A 14474-nucleotide genomic window follows, 5' to 3' on the forward strand; every position below is an offset into this window, starting at 1 on the left:
ATTGTTATGTGCTATGCCGCGCCAGCCAACGCAACTTTTACATCCGACTGTACTCCGACTTGTGTTCTTTTAATTGTCACAGTGTGTGGTTTTTTGTGCACACTTTTTATATTTTTATCTCCATTTATACAGTCACACCCTGTTGTATACTCCCTTCCGTTATGTTTCCCTTTTTATATGTCTGTTTCGCCATATTTCCTCCTATATGTTGTTTTAGATGTTTCCCTGGTCTGTACTGTCTCTCATCAGAAGAGAGGCGCCTATGCAGCTTGCAGTCCAGACTGGATAGGCCGTTGAAATTCAATAAAGAAAACAAAGACTGATTTGACTCTCGAAACAAAGAAAATTTCAGGCAAAACGACATGCCCAAGTCAGCAAAGAATAGTAAGCACTGTTCACTTTGTAAGACTGTAGTATTACTGACAGCAGGACACAAGTTCGAAATCGCTTGTGATATTTTTGACTTGTACAAGGCAGACTTCGGCTGGAACTCTGGCGGTGTTTTGGACGGTGTACTATAATCGGAATAAGAACTCCTGCACGAGTCTGTGTTAGTGTATTGTCCTTGGAAGCTCGCTTGGCGAAAGCCTTTAGCCTGTTATAGTAAATAGAAAGGATTTCTATATGTATAGCAGAAGTGTTCCCGCAATACGGCTTCTCAGTCTAAGTCAAACGAAATTAGCTGCGCAGCCTTTAGGAATCTTTTGTTCGGCTTCTTCTGTTCAGAGGGGCTTTGTCTCTAGCCGATTTCGGCAGTACATAAACGTGAGCTGCAATCTGTGGTCAGAAAAGCTGCCAGAAGGCCATCGCAAATCTTAAAGTCTTTGGGTCCTATTAAAAAGACTGTTTTATTGGGTTGATAGCTAGACGAAGTTCTTAGAAGTCTGTTTTAGTGATTTATACAGGGTGAAAGTTATTTAAACCAACAAACTCTGGGAGGTTGCACGGGACACTAAAACAAGATTTTTTCTCTAATAATTACCTATGAGCATTTTTTAATCCGATAGAGGCCATCCTCGCTTTGAGCACTCGCGCAATTTCGCATAACATGAGGACAAATCAGACGAATGTAAGAAACTTCTTTCATGAGCAACTGTCAATCAGTTTCACTAACAGCGTCTGCACAACCTGTATCCAGATGATTATGCTCTCAGAACATAGTTTTCCCGGTGCTCCCTGGAACTCTCTTGGTAAGAAAGAATTAAAACTCGTTTATGTGAAATTTTGTCCTCATAGCAAACACATCACAAGAATAATTTTAATTGTCCCATGCTACCTCTTAAAATTTGTTAGTTTCATTGATTTTCATCAGAGGAAACTCAGTCTATTGGTTTACAAAAATCATAACAGAAAAATATGGCATTAGAGATAAATATTTGTTTGGGTGTCCCGTGCAACCTCTCGGGGACTGTTGGTTTAAATAGTTTTCACCGGGTATAACAAACTATTTCAATCTTCTTTATTAAGCTATCGTTACCTTATTTTGTTTCTCTTCTGAAGCAGGGATAACCATGACTATCTCTAAAGGAAAGTGAGTTACAGCCTCCACTATAGAAGCTGTGGTTTGTTTTGAGGACGCACGCCAGCTTCAATCGTTTTCGTTCTCTTCGATCAGATTTCTCTTCTCTTTTTTACTCATCAATATTCTCACTGATTTGATGTGGCCCGTCATTTCCTATGCCAGCCTCCTCATCCCAGACTAGCATTGCAACCGATGTCCTCATCTACATGCTGGATGTGCGACGATCTGTGTTTTCGTCTACAGTTTCTACCTTCTACACCTCCCTCTGATGTTAAGGAAGTTATTCTCTGTTGTCTTAACACGCGAACTATCACCTTATGCCTTCTTCTTTCCAGTATTTTCCATGCGGTCGTTTCTTCCCTGGTTCTGGGTAAAACCTCCTCTTTTCTTATCAGGCAACTTAATTTTCAGTATTCTTCCGTAACACTACGTCCCAAATGCTTCTATTCTCTTCTGCTCCGATGTTCCCACAGATGATGATTCACTATCATACAATGTTGTGCTGCAAATGCACGTTCCCAGAAATTTCTTTACCAAATTAAGATATACAGTACTAGCAAACTTCTCTTGGCCAGGAATGCCCTTTTTACCAGGGCTAATCTGCTCTTATGTCCTCCTTCCTTCGTCTGCCGTGGGTTATTTTTCTTCCAAGGTAGCAGAATTTCTTAACTTCGTCTACTTCGTGATCACCAGTTCTGATTTAAGTTTCTCGCTTTTCTAATTTCTGCTGTTTCTTAATACTTCCGTCTTTCTCTCGATTACTCTCAATCCTTCTTCAGTGTAACGTGTCTCATACAGGCCGCGATGGTTTACGAATGTCGGCTCCAGTGTTCGTCAGACTGCAGCTATTCTCTGGCCTGAACATAATGGGCTAATACTGGCTCGACAAGTTGGTCTGCAGAGGCGAGTGTGTTGCCTGCAGAATTGCCGGCGTTTCCTGGTGCGCTACGAGAAACAAATTTCTGAATGTGTCTGTGGGCAGCATACTACTCTGAGCGTTAGCAAGAAATGGCCAATCGCATTTCCGAAATCAAGGAGTCAAAGTCGTTGTCCCTGGAGGCAAGTTGTGCTCTCTGGGACGGAGGTGGTGGGTATGCGTACTGCGGAAGTTTTTAGTAGAGGATCACGTTGTTATTAACTTTGTATCGTTGCAACTGACGTAAAAATCGCCTGCATAGCTTCACAAGACCAGTCTATGCCTACGTAACTTCGTAACTGGGTGCAGTTGACCCTATTGAATGTTCTGATTTGTCGAAACACTCTGTCTTATCTCCCGCTGTTGAGATGACTGCATGTGCACGTCCCGAAACCTAGTTAAAAGAAAAATCTGGCCACGGACACGAGGGGACATCATCAAACGCTACGGTAGTTCCGTGAACATGGACGAGGGGGAACGTTGCATCTGTGCTCATTATACTGTCCATTCCATTCAACAGATCTCGTAATTGTTATTCATCTTCACTGAGGATAATGAAGTCAGATGTGGATCGTTTCATTAACAACCTTTCATCCTCACCCTGAAGTTAAGTCCCATTCTTGAACCTCTGCTTTATTTCCGTCATTGCTTCTTCGATACATAAACTGAACAGTAGGGGAAAAAGACTGTCTCCCCGTCTCATACCACTTTTAATCTGAGCTCTTCCTTCTTGGTCTTCCCATCTTATTGTTCCCTATGGGCTCTTGTAATTATTAATGGTCTTTCACAATAGCTGACGCCTACTTTTCTCAGAATTTCGAACATCTTGCACCATTTTACATTGTGGAGCGTTTGTCGCATGTCGACAAATCCTACGAGAGCGACTTGATTTTTCTTCAGTCGTTCTCCCTTTATCACTCGCGGCGACAGGACCCCCTGTGTGTTGGCCTTACCTTTCCCAAGGCCACACTGATCGGCATATGACAGATCCTCGATTTTCTTTTCCCATCTTCTATATATTATCCTTGTCAGCATCTTCGCTGCATGAACTGTTAAACTGATTTCGCGATAGTACTCACTCTTAACACCTCTTGATATCTTCGAAATTGTGTGTATGTTTTTCCGAAAATCTGATGCTATGTTGGCAGTCACATAGATTCCACACACCAATCTGAGTAGTCGTTTGGTTGTCTCTTTCTCCAGTGATTGTAGAAACTACGACGGAACGTTATCTAAGTCTTCTGTCTTATTTTATCTTAAGCCTTCCAAAGCTCTTTGAAGTTCTTACAGTAAAATTGGATCTTCTGCATAGATTCCAATTTCTTCTATTACTTTACCACCTATCCCATGTCACCTCTGCGGTTAACTGTGGAATTACCATTGAACTCTTAATGTTACCTCCCTTGCTTTTAATTTCGCCAAAGATTGTTTTGGCTCTTCTTCATGCCGAATCAGTCCTTCCGACGATCATGTCTTCGTCGATTCCTTCACATTTTTCCTGCAGTCATTTCGCCTTACCTTTCCCGCACTTCCTATTTATTTCATTCCCAAGTCATTTCTCATTTAACATTTTTATTTCTTCCTTCTTTTGTCTATCAGCTAAAGTATTTCTTCCGTTACTCAAAGTTTCTTCGAAGTTACTTTTCTAACACCATGTTTGTCTTTCCATCTGTGATTGCTCTTTTTAGAGTTGCCTACTCCAAACGAACTGCCCACTGTGTTTTTTTTTTTATTTTAGCGAAATTCAAATGCCTCCCATCCTTCCTCAGTACTTCAGTATCCCATTTCCCTCCGTTCCAATTCTTCCGGACGATTCTCTTAAACTTCGGAATACTCTCCACCATCACGAAACTGTGATCTGAGTCTACATCTGTTCCTTGCAGTCCATTATGTGGTTTTGGTATCTCTGTTTGACAAAGATGTGAGGATGATGAGGTCCCATACTCTGAGGAGCGTAGGGGACGATGCGGGAGACCCGCACCGCCGACTAGCGTACGTGGTTTGCCATTGCCTTCCTCCGACCGTAATGGGAATGAATGATGATGATGATGATGACGACACAACAACACCCACTCATCTCGAGGCAGGGAAAATCCGTGACCCCGCAGGGAATCGAACCCGGGACTCCGTGCGCGGGAAGCGATAACGCTACCGCAAGATCACGAGTTGCGGACTGACAGAGATGTATTCTACCTGAAATCTTCCGTGTCTCTAGGCCTTTTTTCAAGTATACCTCTCATCTTTTGCTTCTTGAACACAGCATTCTCTATTTTACTAGCCAAAATTTATTGGAGAATCAATTAGACTTTCTCATCTCTCATTCCTACTACCAAGCCACATTGTCCGGTAAGCCATTCTTCTACAGCTTCCCATAAAACCGCATTCCAATCCCCATTGATTATTACAGTTTCATCTCTCTTTACGCAATGTTTTACAAGGTTCAGTATCTTCGTATGGTTTCTGTATTTTTTTTGTTCGATTTGTGAAGACCTCATGTGTGATCTGTACCTGAATTATTGTCGTCCGCGTTGATCTGCTTTCGATCGACAATAACCCTATCACTGAAATGTTCACAACTACCCTCTTTCTCTCCTACTTCCTGTTCACAACAATTTCTACTCACCTTCTACAATTTTCTGTTGGCGTTCAAATTTCCCTACATTCATCGGACGGAAATCCTCTTCTTCTTTCCATTTCACTGACCCACACTGTTTGCACACTGAGTCTTAGGACTTCCCTTTTCAGATTTTCTAGCTTCCCTACCATCTGTGAACTTCTTCTGACATTCCATGCTCCTAGAATGTTACACTTTCGTTCCATTTGCTTGTTTTTCTCATTGTCACTTCCCCTTAGGCAGTTCCCTCGCAGTGATAGATATACGGGACTGATACGGAATCTTTTGCCAATGGAGAAATCATCCCGGCTTTCCTTCAATTACGGGTCACATGTCCTGTGGATACATCTCATGTGACTTTTGTGCAACGGTTTTCACTGTCTTCTGCATCCTCATGCCATTGGCCTTGCTGGTTCTTCTGCCTTTTAGGGCAGTTTCCCATCCTCCGCTTTCTCTGACAAGGTGGACATCACCTGTTTAAAAGGATGTGGATGAGCTGGTATCTGAGTTTGAAATTAAAATAATCCCCTTCTAAACCACCAATTGATAGCTTAAGGAAGAGGTCTGACTCAAAACACAATTTAAAATGTTTCACAACTTTTGCGTTCTTTCCGTGCAAAACTGATTAATGATACTTGGAAAATCTGAACTCTGTCGTCAAATATACACATGTAGCGTTTCATAGCAAACTGGTGGGTTTTCCTGTCTAAAGAGATAGCTGTGGTTCACAAGATCACAGCTCTATTTAGCTTCTATGAACAGTTGCAAATATTTCCGTCTATCGTTGTGCTATGGTGTACATACACATTAGTCGAAGTATGGGCTTCAATGATTTCGACATTTTGAGAATTTCATCATCTAGCTTGCATAAAATATTTTTTATTCATTACTTTAATGGAAAGTTTCGACTTTTCCCATCATCAGATCCAAAGTTTTGAATTTCTGAACCTGAGTGTCAGTTTCAGTAAAATCAGTGCCAATGCAGAGCATAGGTTTCGTTGCTCATCCTCCAATCGAAACAGGAACTATATCCAACAGGAACAATAATCTGGAATATCCATGACATGAGCTCACGGAAGATGATTGCGGCATTATTGTCGCCAAGATTGTACCTGAAGTGCGTAGAAGTCTTGGAAACCTTGATATCATTTCATTGGATAAGCCTGAATATCAGAAAAACAACAGGAACGTCGATTCCACGCCTTCTCACACAGTCACAGATGAATGTGCAGAAAGATAGCTATCAGTGACTCCTGAATCGGTGTCACACTGTATCGTGATCTATGATGGAACATGGATCCATTGGTGCACCCTAGAGCGCAGGAGAACGAGGAAGGAGTGGTGGAAAGGGGCCACGCTTCGGCTAAGTCATTACGGAAGCATCAACCACAGGAGTATCAAAAAATTTTCTCTTGTGGAATTCACGTAGTTCAGACATAATGCGCTGATAGCTATCCTGACAATTGTAACGCATGCACGGCATCGCACAGGTTCTGTTCGTTGTAAAATACAACAACGCAAGCTGCAGTCTTTGCCTAGTGTCTCCATTTATGTACAAGCACTCATTTCTAGAGGTGTTCTTACAATGAAGAGCAAAGAAACTGGTACATGCATGAGTACTGAAATACAGAGATATGTAAACAGGCAGAATACGGCGCTGCGTTCAGCAACACCTATATAATACAAGTGTCTGGCGCAGAGATCGGTTATTCCTGCTACAGTGGCAGAGTGTTACAGTGGGAGCATGAGCGATAGGACACAGCATCTCCGAGGCAGCGGTGAAGTGGGGATTTTCCCGTACGACCATTTCACGAGTGTACCGTGAATATCAATAATCGGCAAAACCTCAAATCGCCGACATCGCAGCGCCCGTACAAAGATCCTGCAAGAACTGCATCATCGACGACCGCAGAGAATCGTTGAGTGTGACAGAGGAGCGACTCTTCCGCAAATTGCTGCAGATTTCAGTGCTGGGCCATCAGTAAGTGTCAGCGTGCGAACCATTCAACGAAACACGATCGCTATGGGCTTTCGGAGCCGACGGCTCACTCATGTACCCTTGATGACTGCACGACACAAAACTTTACGCTCACCTGGGCCCGTCAACACCTACGTTGGACTGTTGATGACTGGAAACATGTGCCCTGGTTGGACGAGTCTCGTTCCAAATTGTATCGAGCGGATGGTCGTGTACGGATATTGAAACAACCTCATGAATCAATGGACTCTGGATATCCGCAGGGAACTGTTCAAGCTTATGGAGCCCCTGTAATGGTGTAGGGTGTGTGCAGCTGGAGTGATATGGAACCCTTGATACGTAAGATATGACTCTGTCAGGTGACATGTACGTAATAATCTTGTCTGATCATCTGCAACCATTCATGTCCATTGTGCATTCTGACGGACTTTGGCAATTCCAGAAGGACAATGTTACACCCCACAAGTCCAGAATTGCTACAGAGTGGCTCCCGGAACAAAATTCTGAATTTAAACACTTCCGCTGGCCACCAAACACCCCAGACATGGACATTATCGAGCATATCCGGGATGCATTGCAACGTTCTGTTCAGAAGAGATCTCCACCCCCTCGAACTCTTACGGATTTATGGACAGCCCCGCAGAATTTATGGTGTCAGTTCCCTCTTATATCAGTTTCTTAGGCTCTTCAGTGTATAGTTTTGTCCAACCCCTGTATGTGTCGCGTAGCCTGACACAGTTCAGTCCTTAAAAGCACCCACGACGCTTAGTTGTTTCGGGGACCTCGAAGGTCTCTCAGGTGATGGACATGAGTTTCGATGTTAAGTAATTCCTTCGGATAACCTCCAGGTTGCTGAATACAGCATCTGATGGTCGTTGACTAAGTGCTATAGCGAAACCCGAGTGCTTGGTTCTTAATGAGACGAAAAAATTCCTATACCTAAACTTACTTCTTACAGTAGATGGAACGAAGAAACATTAGAAGGGAAGCAAAGAAGATTGTAGTTTAAAGTCCCATATATTACAAGGTCGGCCTGGAGGAAGGTTAGAGGAAGAAATCAGCCGTGTTGTTGTCAAAGGAATCATCTCAGCATTTAGAGTACACGATTAAGGAAAATCACGGAAAACTTAAACATGGATGACCAGACGAAATTTTAAACCTCTATCTCAGTACCTCGCTCGGTAGGCTACGTCCATAGTCTGCTGAATAACAGCGCTCATCCAGTCACTGTTCCTCTCAAAAAAATTCATTTCCTTAAAAATGACTTACTTTGAAACATATTAACTGTGGATTTTTTATTCAAAACGAAAAGTATGTTAACTTACAAATGCTCCAGATGATGAAAGAAAAGTCGAAACGTAAAACGTTCCACCAACAAGTGCCAATTTCCTAGTTAGTCATCAGAAAGAAAAATAATTATCTCCTGTTTTGTTACATATATGTACACTTGACAGCAAAAAAAGTGGGTCACTGCCGAATACAGCCAACATAACGTAGCTGTGTTGCAGATCTTCTACACACCAAAACCCCGTGAGGTACACTCGTTTGACTACACACAATGGGTACCGCAAGAGACTACTAGAGACCAAAGGTCTTTATGGCAGTCAGTCTAAGCGTCAACTAATATCGTCATACAAAACATATTAGAAAACACGTTCTTAGCGATGAGACACCCCATAACACTCATAAACTAACCTTAATTACAACAAATGAAATTCTAAAAGTTCTGAGAAAACGGATTATTTTACATATATCGTGCAGTAATCCTTAGTCAAAATTAAATACTTGACACAATATATGGAGTTACAAAGCTGTACGGCAATTGGAAAAAAGTTTTTCGCTCTCGAAAAGGTTTTCCATCCACGTGCTGAACGTCGCTCAACGGCGAGTGGGTCTGGAAAGTGGATATTGGACGAACCAGTAAAAAAACGCGATTAACGGCAACAAGCACTCTACGGAAATCTCTACATTAATAGCGAATCACCAGTAGTATCATTGTTCTCGTAACATATCAACAGCTACGTGTACACAAATTTGAACTTTAAATGACATGACCAACGTCGTCGTTCTGGACCTGGATTCAAACCCATCACCTATAGCCATTGCTAACTAAGCTAAGCTTTGTTTGTGCCTTATTGAGACCCGATCACTAAGCATAAAGAGACGTGAAGTATAGACGTTTTCACCAGTATCAGTTATCAATTCAGATCCTGAAAATAAATGAAGAAAATGTTTGTACTGAACTGGGAATCCTGTCATTACAGTTACCTTCCTGGGAACTACCCCCAACGACGTTTAATATGGTGTCATTCACAAGGAGCAAGGTATCCTCATATTTAAAATTGAAATCCATCATGGAAAGCTTGTGACAGAGATGCGAACCCAGCACCTAATCAGATTGTTAACGAAGTACGTAAAATCAGATGTTAAATATCAAATGTTTTCACCAATAGCGAGATGTTGGAACCTTAAATGACCATAGAATTGTTTTTTCCTGACTGAGATTCGAATCCATCATCTAGCGCCGTCGTTATCTCGCCAGGAACAGACGGTAAATAGCTATTGTTGGTTCACCAGTACCGCGAGATGTGCACATGTTTAGCTAGACATCAGGCGACGAAACCTTCTGTGCTGAATGCATTTCAAACCCCGCACAAGTGGTCATGAAGCCACTTTAAATATCAAATTCTTTTCCAATAATAGCTAGGAGTGGCATGTTTGTACTTTCAATGGTGTGATGGAAAATGCTCTGCGTTTGGAGGACGGAGGGTGTATTCATGGCTGGAGGGGAAGAGAGAGATGAATTTGAAATAACAAAAACTACTGTGACAGAGTCCATCTACGCTGATTAGTTCGTAAGTATCTAGACAGGGTATAAATGAAATCAAAATAGAATATTTAACAAACTGTATATTCAAAAGAAACCCACTTGAATTAAAAAGGCAATTCAAAGGAAAAACAACCCATATTGTATCTTTGGTGTTGCCACGCGATCTTCCACTAGCTCCCAATGACGAAAAAGAAGACATAACAAAACATGGACTCTAATATTTTATCCAGAATCCTTCATTATTTTGTACTTCTATCATGCGTCTTGGCATAGAATGTATAAGTCGTCGGACGTAACAGCCTGAAGAAGCAACTTCCTCCCAGGCTTCCAGCACGCAGTCCCAAAGAGCATCCGCAGTAGTTGGTTGGTTTCGTGGCCGGTTCTCTGTTAATGTTCTGGCGATCTCAGCCCACATGTTGTCCATGGGGTTCATATCAGCCGTCCGTGGCGGCCAGTCCATGACGTTGACGCCAATCGTGGAGAGCCGCTGCTGAACAATTGCAGAATTGTGAATGGGAGAATGGTCCTCTTGCAATGTGACGTCCCATTCTGCGTACAGCATTCGCACTGACGGAAGCATCACATTTTCCAATATGTGGTATACTGCACGCTGACTAGAGTTTCTATCCTGTGAAGAATTCCCGCCCCTCTCGCAGAAATCCAACCCCAGCAGGTAACAGGTAGCCGGCCACTTCTTCTTGTCGTGGTTACATATTCGCGTCGATGGCGAGTCCCTTGCGGCCTGTAAACGATTCGTGGGCCGTCGTTACTGGTGGAAAACACCTTCTCATCAGTGAAAATGTCTTTGTCCCACGACGCCCTCAGATGGAGCTCCGCAAATGCTAGTCGGTATAAAACATTGTCTTCGCTGAGCTCTTGTTTCACGGCGGCTCGTCGTGCATGCAGTCCAGCGTCCCTCAGTCTTCGGCGAATCGTGTCATTGGAGCCGGGGAAGCTGGTCTCCCGCCACAACTGCTTTGCGTTCAGAAAGGGATTTTCTCTGCTCCTAGACACTAGGTCCCTGTCTTCCTGCTGTAAGCTCACTCTCTTCCTGCCTGAGCCAGGAGCCCTTTTGGTGGTGCCTCTTTCAAGGCAGGTCCTCTATCATCTCGTTCCAGTGGTTTGTGGTATGCCATACCGTCTGCCAGCTTCTCTGATGGAATATCCTCCTTTCTCAATGAGAGCGACGACTCTACCTCGAATAGACCCCTCCCAGTGAGTCATTACGGCAGACAGCCTGATGTGTATTTTTTTTTCTTTATTGTATTTCAATTCCCCATCGGGGCGGGCTGGCAGCAGCATATGCGCTGCTCTTCAGCCGAAAGACATAGAACAAACAGTAGAAGACATTTAAAAATATACAAAGGAGAGAATATGGTGAACATAGATATAAAAAAGGGGGATCATCATGGAAGGTAATAGACAAAAAACGGGGTGACCGTAAAATGGAGATAAAAAAACTGTTAAAACTGTTTAAAAGTAGCACACACAAAAAGCCACACACTGCAACAATTAAAAGAACACAAGGCACAGTATGACTGGAGCATGAAAGGTATCGACAGATGGTGTAGCACATAACAAACACTGATGGCGAACCTCAAGGCAGTACACAATTAAAATCACACCTCTTGAGGCACAGGAGAAACAGCACTAAACACAACACTGATGTGGCACACTGACGATGATCAAGACAGAGGATCTGCCAGGCGCAAGGAGATGAGGGAAACTGGAAGAAGGGAGGGAGGGGAAGAGATGGGGGAGATGAGTGGGGGGCGCGCTGAAGAGGGCCAGGTAGGGAGGGACGGGGGAAGGAAAGAGGCAAGTATGGGGTGCAGGTGTCTCAGGGGGAGGGGGGGGGAAGGAGGAAAATCCGCTCTGGGAGAAGGAGGGAAGAGGAAAAAAGGGAGCCCTGGGGAGGAGGGGGGGAACAAGGCCAGGTTATAGTTGGAAGGAAGGGTAGATGTCACGGCGAAGTTCGTCATCCGGGAGGGGGAGGCGTTGGAAATTGCCCTGATGAAGGAGATGGAGGATGTGGAGGTGGAGAGAGGGAGGGATACAGCGATAGAGGCGTGGAAATGGGCGGGGGGTGGAGAGGAAGGAGGAAACCAGAGGGTGGGGGGGATCAAGCCTGCGGACAATGTAAAGGATGCGGAGATGTTGGAGGAACAGGAGGAGGTGGGGGAAGGGGATCACTTTATACAGGAGCCGTGTGGGGGAAGGAAGGCGGATACGGAAGGCAAGGCGGAGCGCATGGCGTTCAAGGATTTGGAGGGCCTTGTAAAAGCGGGTGGGGGCGGAGATCCAGGCAATGCTGGCATAACAGAGGATAGGACGGATGAGGGATTTGTAGGTGTGGAGAATGGTAGAAGGATGCAATCCCCATGTCCGGCCAGACAGGACTTTCAGAAGGCGGAGGCGGGAATGGGCTTTCTGCTGGATGGTCTGGAGATGAGGGGTCCAGGTGAGGTGTCGATCGAGGGTGAGGCCAAGGTATTTCAGGGTGGGGGTGAGCTGGATAGGACGACCATAAAGGGTGAGGTAGAAATCATGGAGGCGAAAGGAGCGAGTGGTGCGGCCTATGATGTTTGCCTGGGTTTTGGAGGGGTTGAGACAGAGGAACCACTGGTTACACCAAGTGGTGAACTGTTTAAGGTGGGTTTGGAGGGTACGTTGAGACCGTTGAAGGGTAGGATAGAGAGCCAGGAAGGCAGTGTCATCAGCATACTGGAGAAGGTGGACTGGTGGGGGTGGCTTGGGCATATCAGCTGTGTACAAGAGATAAAGGAGAGGGGAGGGGCAGAACCCTGGGGGACGCCATCTGTGGGATAAAAGATACGGGAGTTGGTGCTGTGGAGGGTGACACAGGAAGGACGGTGCGAGAGGAAGGAAGCGATCAGACGGACTAAATTGATAGGCAAGGCGTAGGTTTGGAGTTTAAAGAGGAGACCGGGATGCCATACACGGTCATAGGCATTTTGGAGGTCAAGGGATACAAAAATGGCGGAGCGACGGGAGTTGAGCTGGAGGGACAGAAGGTGAAAGAGGTTGAGGAGTTGGTCTTCAGCAGAGAAGGAGGGTCGGAAGCCACACTGGGTAAGGGGGAGGAGGTGGCTGATGTGTATTTCTGCTTGCTGCTCTTATACTGATGTCAGGAGAGTAGGTAAACATACACTCCTGGAAATGGAAAAAAGAACACATTGACACCGGTGTGTCAGACCCACCATACTTGCTCCGGACACTGCGAGAGGGCTGTACAAGCAATGATCACACGCACGGCACAGCGGACACACCAGGAACCGCGGTGTTGGCCGTCGAATGGCGCTAGCTGCGCAGCATTTGTGCACCGCCGCCGTCAGTGTCAGCCAGTTTGCCGTGGCATACGGAGCTCCATCGCAGTCTTTAACACTGGTAGCATGCCGCGACAGCGTGGACGTGAACCGTATGTGCAGTTGACGGACTTTGAGCGAGGGCGTGTAGTGGGCATGCGGGAAGCCGGGTGGACGTACCGCCGAATTGCTCAACACGTGGGGCGTGAGGTCTCCGCAGTACATCGATGTTGTCGCCAGTGGTCGGCGGAAGGTGCACGTGCCCTTCGACCTGGGACCGGACCGCAGCGACGCATAGATGCACGCCAAGACCGTAGGATCCTACGCAGTGCCGTAGGGGACCGCACCGCCACTTCCAGCAAATTAGGGACACTGTTGCTCCTGGGGTATCGGCGAGGACCATTCGCAACCGTCTCCATGAAGCTGGGCTACGGTCCCGCACACCGTTAGGCCGTCTTCCGCTCACGCCCCAACATCGTGCAGCCCGCCTCCAGTGGTGTCGCGACACGCGTGAGTGGAGGGACGAATGGAGACGTGTCGTCTTCAGCGATGAGAGTCGCTTCTGCCTTGGTGCCAATGATGGTCGTATGCGTGTTTGGCGCCGTGCAGGTGAGCGCCACAATCAGGACTGCATACGACCGAGGCACACAGGGCCAACACCCGGCATCATGGTGTGGGGAGCGATCTCCTACACTGGCCTTACACCACTGGTGATCGTCGAGGGGACACTGAATAGTGCACGGTACATCCAAACCGTCATCGAACCCATCGTTCTACCATTCCTAGACCGGCAAGGGAACTTGCTGTTCCAACAGGACAATGCACGTCCGCATGTATCCCGTGCCACCCAACGTGCTCTAGAAGGTGTAAGGCAACTACCCTGGCCAGCAAGATCTCTGGATATGTCCCCCATTGAGCATGTTTGGGACTGGATGAAGCGTCGTCTCACGCGGTCTGCACGTCCAGCACGAACGCTGGTCCAACTGAGGCGCCAGGTGGAAATGGCATGGCAAGCCGTTCCACAGGACTACATCCAGCATCTCTACGATCGTCTCCATGGGAGAATAGCAGCCTGCATTGCTGCGAAAGGTGGATATACACTGTACTAGTGCCGACATTGTGCATGCTCTGTTGCCTGTGTCTATGTGCCTGTGGTTCTGTCAGTGTGATCATGTGATGTATCTGACCCCAGGAATGTGTCAATAAAGTTTCCCCTTCCTGGGACAATGAATTCAGGGTGTTCTTATTTCAATTTCCAGGAGTGTATTTACGTCACACGGAGGGGCAG

Source organism: Schistocerca cancellata, chromosome 5 (genome assembly GCF_023864275.1).
Source record: "Schistocerca cancellata isolate TAMUIC-IGC-003103 chromosome 5, iqSchCanc2.1, whole genome shotgun sequence".
NCBI lineage: Eukaryota > Metazoa > Arthropoda > Insecta > Orthoptera > Acrididae > Schistocerca > Schistocerca cancellata.